The 6995-nt window shown below is 37.0% G+C and overlaps 1 non-coding gene across 1 annotated transcript; it reads right to left on the reverse strand.

The window, feature by feature from the left end:
* Positions 1–675: 675 nt before the first annotated feature.
* Positions 676–782, reverse strand: LOC118023265. The gene has a single exon (XR_004682730.1). It is a non-coding gene; the product is annotated as a U6 spliceosomal RNA (small nuclear RNA).
* Positions 783–6995: the final 6213 nt, after the last annotated feature.

Consider the following 6995-nt stretch of genomic DNA (forward strand, 5'->3'; position numbering starts at 1 on the left):
TCCATGCCCCCAAGTGAGGGTAGGAGGCTGGATAGGAGGGAAGGAGAAAAAACTGGTGTGGCAGACCAGGGACCTCTGAGCTTGTAGGGGTGTTTGGAGTAGGGGTCCTCCTCAAGGGAGACATCCTTGCTTCAGCAGAGACAGAGATGACCCAGGAGGAGCAGAAAGCATGATTTGCTCAGGTGTTGGGTAGCTTATCTGCCTTGTGTTTACTCAGGTCAGGCCTTGAAGTAGAAAGGAGGAGAAATGCCTCCCACTCCATCTGCTCCCTGAGTGAAGATAGTCACCTCTCCCCCAATAAACTCCATAAATTTACCTATTCATTGTTTGTCCTATTTCCAGTTCCCTGTTGAGTCTTACCTTTCTCTTTCCTTTGTCCCATGTATGGAGTCGAGGCTGAAATTAGTGAAATACAATGTAGTGATAACCTTGTCTATAGGTTACTCTTGGGAAAAGGAATTCCTTTTATATTTCCAATATCAAGGAATTACATGACATCAGATTTAACTCCCTCTAAAAGTGGTAAATGTTTATATAATTTGGATTTCAGTGAGTGAATCTATTTGTTTCGTGTAGCAAACTTTTTACACTGATTACAGATCCCAAGAGCCAATATAATATCTATGATACTTACTTAAAATATAACTATCTGCACTCTCTCTCCTTTTTTTTTTTTTAAATATGGAACGCTTCACGAATTTGCGTGTCATCCTTGCACAGGGGCCATGCTGATCTTCTCTGTATCGTTCCAATTTTAGTATATGTACTGTCGAAGCGAGCACTATCTGCACTCTCTTTAAGTGTTATTTTATTCTTCAAAAACATTGGAAACCATTGTTTGAGGCAGTAGTTTATTTTAATTAATAATGGCAAAATGGTCCACTTACCTGTGGGATAGTCATTTATTCCCAAATGGCAGTGAAATATGACAATTGGCATATTGGTCTGGCCAGACACCTGCCCCGCTCTGCCTGTATGTGAGGTGTTCTGTTAGAGACTGAGAGCAGCTCTGGTTGCCTACTAGGTTCTAACACCCAGCGTTTACCTGTGCTCTCTTGAATCCTTCGGTCTGAATCTGCACTAATCACTATCTCTCTAAGCCTTCTCAAGAAATAATATGCAAAAATTAAGTATGAGAGAATCTGTTTATTAGTAAGGCAATGACACATTTAAAAAACGTCTTAAAACAGTTTTTACCTAAGCACTGAAATATATTTTAGCCTGAAAAGGAAGGGAATAGAATTTACTTTATAAGAGATTATTGATTAATGGTGCTAGTCCACAATACTAGTACTTATCTGCAATTGAACAATGCTCAAAGTTCGGAAAACCCAAATCTGTGTTAAATTTGGCACCAAAACTCACCAGCCAGCATGACCTGATCTGAACTAATGGAAAGCTATTGGCAGACCTTGTTTATTCTACTTTTGGATACTTTTTTTTTAACATTTTTTAAATTTTATTATGTTATGTTAATCACCATACATTACATCATTAGTTTTTGATGTAGTGTTCCATGATTCATTGTTTGCGTATAACACCCAGTGCTCCATGCAGAACGTGCCCTCTTTAATACGCATCACCCATCCTCCCACCTCCCTCCCCTCTAGAACCCTCAGTTTGTTTTTCAGAGTCCATCGTCTCTCATGGTTCGTCTCCCCCTCTGATTCCCCCCCTTCATTTTTCCCTTCCTAGTATCTTCTTTTTTTTAACATATAATGTATTATTTGTTTCAGAGGTACAGATCTGAGATTCAACAGTCTTGCACAAATCACAGCGCTCACCATAGCACATACCCTCCCCAATGTCTATCACCCAGCCACCCCATCCCTCCCAACCCCCACTCCAGCAACCCTCAGTTTGTTTTCTGAGATTCTATATTTCACTGCAAAATATTAATGTGTTTGATTCTCTAGTGCTCTCTCAGGTGCTGCTAAGCTGCAATATACATGGTAATATGCACCAAATGACTTTTTAGGTCCCAAATTTTTAAATTCCCAAACATATCTGTCTATAGTAGTTTTGTATAAGGTACTGTGGACTTATATAGCTGATAAGAATACTTTACATTAAGATTTACTTGCAAGGTTACATTTACATGCTATCTACATGCTACTGAAAGAAGTACTCAATATAGTGAATAAATCAATAAAAAAAAGTAAAAATAGTTGTAAGTTGTTTTCAGACATAAGCACAGCCCAACTACACTTCTTCATTTTCAAACACTTGGGTAAAAACAGCTTTAATGTGCAGCAAGGAAAATTCTCTTTGTTCAGTTGAAAGAAATGCATTTATTTATTTATTTATTTTTAAAGATTTTATTTATTTATTTGAGAGAGAGAGAGAGCACATGAGGGGGTGGTCAGAGGGAGAAGCAGACTCCTCGCTGAGCAGGGAGCCCCATGCGGGACTCGATCCCGGGACTCCAGGATCATGACCGGAGCCGAAGGCAGTCGCCCATCCAACTGAGCCCACCCAGGCACCCACATATATTTATTTAATATGTGTTGAGTATATCGTTCCCTGCAAGGCTCTGTGCCAGGTACTGTTGGAAAAACGAAATTACTCGTTTACATAGATGCTAGAAAAAACTATTACCTCTCATGAAAATTTTTACATAAATATTAGAACTGTAAGTCTTTCACATGTTTCTGAATCAATTCAGGTGGGGTTTTTTGCCTCAGTTTCCCTTTATTGTTAAACATGTTAATGAAGCTCATTAAGGTTTTAATAATTTTACTAATGTTATTGCTGTTACTGTTAAGCTTGTCTTTTATTCTATTTCCTGAAGCTTTTGTTATAGTTATGTAAAAGCTTCAAAAACTTTTTTAGAAGTTTAAATTATGGATTTATCTTGAACTTGAAACTTATTTCTTCAATGTTTATCTGAATTTCTTTGATGTAACATCAGACTGAATTTGTAAAAAGAAGCAGCAGGCTTCTCTTTACAAATATTACTTCTGGTAGGATCAGAGTTCAGTGAAAATAGTTTTCTCAAGGAATTTAGAAAGGATTTCTTCCAGGCTAGGTTGGAAAACCATGTGAAATCAAAAGGAGGAGAAACATGTTATTTGAGGCCTTCAGAAACTCCAAGTAGAATGCATTCAGCTTAAACCCTAAGTCAAAGTTCTAGAAAGCAAAATCCAATAATTAACCACATATGTGGATATGTGTATTTATCAAGAATATTTATTTTAATTAAAAATATTTTTTTGTCATTTCAAAAGCTGTCTACTGCCTATATAAAGTTAGAAAATAGAGATCAGCAAAAGTAAGACAGTGATGATATACTCTGTCACCCAGAAGTGTCACTATCTACCCCCAGTGGATGTCTCTAGATCTTTTTCTTTGTACATGTTCATCTACCATTATAGTTTTACCAAAATGAGGTCATACCATAAATTATATTTGTAAAATAACAGTGTATGTCTTGTTATGTCAAAAATTTTATTCTATGCAATATCAAATTTCTTCAGTTGTCTGAAAAATCTCTACAGTTGCTTTGTCCAAATCAGGTTTCAAATCCATGGCTATGCATTGAATTTTGTTGTGGTGACTTTTACATCTTTGTTACTTTGGTAGAGTACACCTCCTTTTCCTGTCTTTATTCATGACATCAACTTATAGAAAAAAAATCATAAGCTAGGTATTCTGAGAAAAATATTCAGCCTGCTGGATTTATCTGATTATGTCCCTATAGTCTTTCTCAGTTTAGCCCTCTAGCTCCTATATTTCCTACACACTGACAGCTAGACCTGAAAACTTGATAAATTCAGGCAAAACATCATTAGCCAGTCTTCATTCTCTGAGATATTGTGTACTTTGTATTGCAGGACATCAGAAGGCAGGACATCTGGTTGACCAGCGGTTAGGATAGGAAATCAACTGAATGAAGATGATGACAATATGATCTTTCTTGTACAATTAGGTTTTTCCCCCTTGCTCCTTGAAACTAGTCTATGTGGGATTATGCTAACACTGTGAAAACCCAGTTCCCCATGAACATTATATGGTGCCATAATGATGATTTTTCTAACTCTATGACTTCTCTCATTCCTATCATTATTAGTTGCTTTCTCATATAACAAAGAGCTTTCATCAGGTTTATTTGTTTACCTCATCTGTAGTTTCTACTAAAAAGGCAAAATAAAGACACCAATTTTCAAAGCAATAGCATGGGTTTTAATGATTTTTTTCTGGCACTCTCTTTTCTGAATTCCATGAACCCATGCATGTCATTGCTTAAATGTATTCCCATCTACTATAATAAAACATATGGATCCCTTTTATGTGACCTCATTAGTCTTTAAATGCTTTCTTGTTTTGTGGCACTAGATCCCTTATTCACCTTGTTCCTTCCTGTGTTCCTTGTAACACCATTTCTCCATTGAGCTAGTGATTTAATTATCAATGACTGAAGAGGTTAAAGTTAGATTCCTTAGAGCTTTGAAGATGGCAATTTTATAGTTAAATCAATAGAAAGTTAAAAGCCATTTCTGTTAATTTCTATTGATTAAAGAGACCTCAAGTTTAAAAGGCTAAACTACTATTAGAATAATGAGTACATCATTCAAAGTAATCTTTTCATACTTACACATTGAAAATTCAGGACAAAAATTAATCAAATGAATTTTTAGAATATTTTTCAGAATTAGAAAAATTTGTCTAAGGAAATTTTAGACATGCAGCCAGATCTGATTTAAGCTTAGATCCAGACTTCCTTTCCCTGGGAAACTGAATCTAGACTCCCACAACTAAGTGTTCAAGCCCATCTGTTACTAGCAACATTCCTATAATATTTCAGTTGATTTAATGGGAGTCAACTGGGTGATGGTAACAACCAGCTGGAGGGACATACAAGAAGAGGAAGGGTATTCTCTGCAAGAAGGAATTGGTCATTAGGAGTGAATTAGATGAATAGTTCCTTTTGTCGCACAAGCCCCCAAATCCTGGCAGCAGATCCTATGCAATATTTGGGACATACTTATATTAAAAAATGTGCTGATTATCTGAAATTCAAATTTAACTAGGCATGCTGTAATTGATCTGGTAACCCTACTCTTAAAGCCAATTTTTGCATGACTGGGAGGAGTTGCATCTTCTATAGCTGCTCCATACCTTACCTGAACATAAGTTTCCTCCTTCCTGGAATCTTTGCCTTACGCTTCTATTACTCACCTGCTGTGGCCCTTCCCAGATCTCAGGTTGAGTCAGGGTCTTCTGATATTGGTCTCTATGCCCTACTTTTCCTTCACACCCTAAGCTGAACATCCAGTTTCAGATCTTAAGTGATATTTAAATGCCTGACCCAAACACAACCAAACCTTAGTCTCATTTCTGTGTTCAGATAACCTATTTTTCATGAACCTCAGTTCTGCCTAGATTTCTAGTTCTAGCCCTTCCACAATCGGATGCACACCTCTAATGTCCAGATGTACAATTTTGTAGATCAGATGACCTTTATACTTGAAAAGAATCCTAATCTGGTATTGTGAAGGCTTTACTTTATGTTATGTTTATTACAGGGATGTTAACAAATTATATTGTATATGCCTCTTCTGCTTTGTGACAAATGACTCATTGTTGATTATGTTGTAAGGGTTTTTTTTAAGAAGTGGTTGGTTAGATTGTCTCTGTTCAAAGCTAAATGGATTACATGGGTGTTGGCATTTGTCCTATTAACATTTTGACTGAAATATCTTGATCCTGGAAACATGTTGCAATGTGTTACACATGTTACAAGTTATACATATCACGCAGGGAGGTTATCTGGCATTTTTTCCTTTTGTTTTCAATATGCTGCCTTGTCCCCACTTCCGGAGAATCTGATTTATTTGATCTTGGGTTTGACCCAGACAATTGTATATTTTAAACTTTTCCTGATCATTCTAATTGCATCACAATTAAGAACAAACAACCCAGGGGCACCTGGGTGGCTCAGTCATTAAGTGTCTGCCTTCGGCTCAGGTCATGATCCCAGGGTCCTAGAATCGAGCCCTCCGTCGGGCTCCCTGCTCTGTGGGAATCCTGCTTCTCCCTCTTCCTCTGCCCCTGCTGTGTTCCCTTTCTTGCTGTGTCTCTCTTTCTGTCAAATAAATAAATAAAATCCTCAAAAAAAAAAAAAAAAAAGAACAAACAACCTAAAATGAAACAGAAATGGGATCAGAGTATCACAGTTAATATTTACTCTATGTTTACTATTGGCCCACTAAAAGTTGGATGAAACGAATTCTGAGGGGGTAGGCAGTTCTTGGTAGGTTTTTGGATAATAACCTCTAAGAAAGAAAAAGAGGATTCTAGGTAGATGGAAGAGCAATCAAAACACTACTAATGAAGGAATGTATGGCATGTTTTGGAAATGAAGGATAGATTGGTAAGACCAGAGGTACCCTTAGAAGAGACATATGCATTTGTGCATGAGATTCTTATCTGCTTCTTCAAGCAGTTTATGGAATCAGCATTGAAGTATTAAATACTATGGAATGTACCCAGAATATATAATGTTTATTAGGCTCAAAAAGCTAATAAAATGCCCAGGTTCTCTGTGAACTAAAATCAAGAATAATACCAGAGAAGACTTGAATCAGGGCATTGACAAGCACTCAGGAGCCAGTACCAATGGATAAGGATGACTCCTGAGAACACTAGTTTGCATGTGAGATTGTTTCCAAGTGGATATTATGCCCAAATTGGATGGCACATTCCAGCTTCCTGATAAGGCAGCTTGATAACGGAGTTGCTTCCATGCAGGTGTGCTTGTATGTGCATACAGACACAACACACCTTCTCAATCTCATCCACACCTCCTAAAATATTACCTCCATTGTTCACTCCAGCCCTTTCTGACCTCTACCTGTGGAAGAATTCAGAGCATTTCTCTCTGAATATTTTAGAAGAACCCAAGAACATAGTCATAGAAATTATTGTAATCATTTTTTCATGTTTAATAAAAAGAGGAAAACTAATCTTTCTGGGAATTTCTTCCCAGAGAGAAA

This window comes from Mirounga leonina, unplaced genomic scaffold, assembly GCF_011800145.1.
Source record: "Mirounga leonina isolate KUSES-001 unplaced genomic scaffold, KU_Mleo_1.0 Mir_178, whole genome shotgun sequence".
Classification (NCBI taxonomy): Eukaryota; Metazoa; Chordata; class Mammalia; order Carnivora; family Phocidae; genus Mirounga; species Mirounga leonina.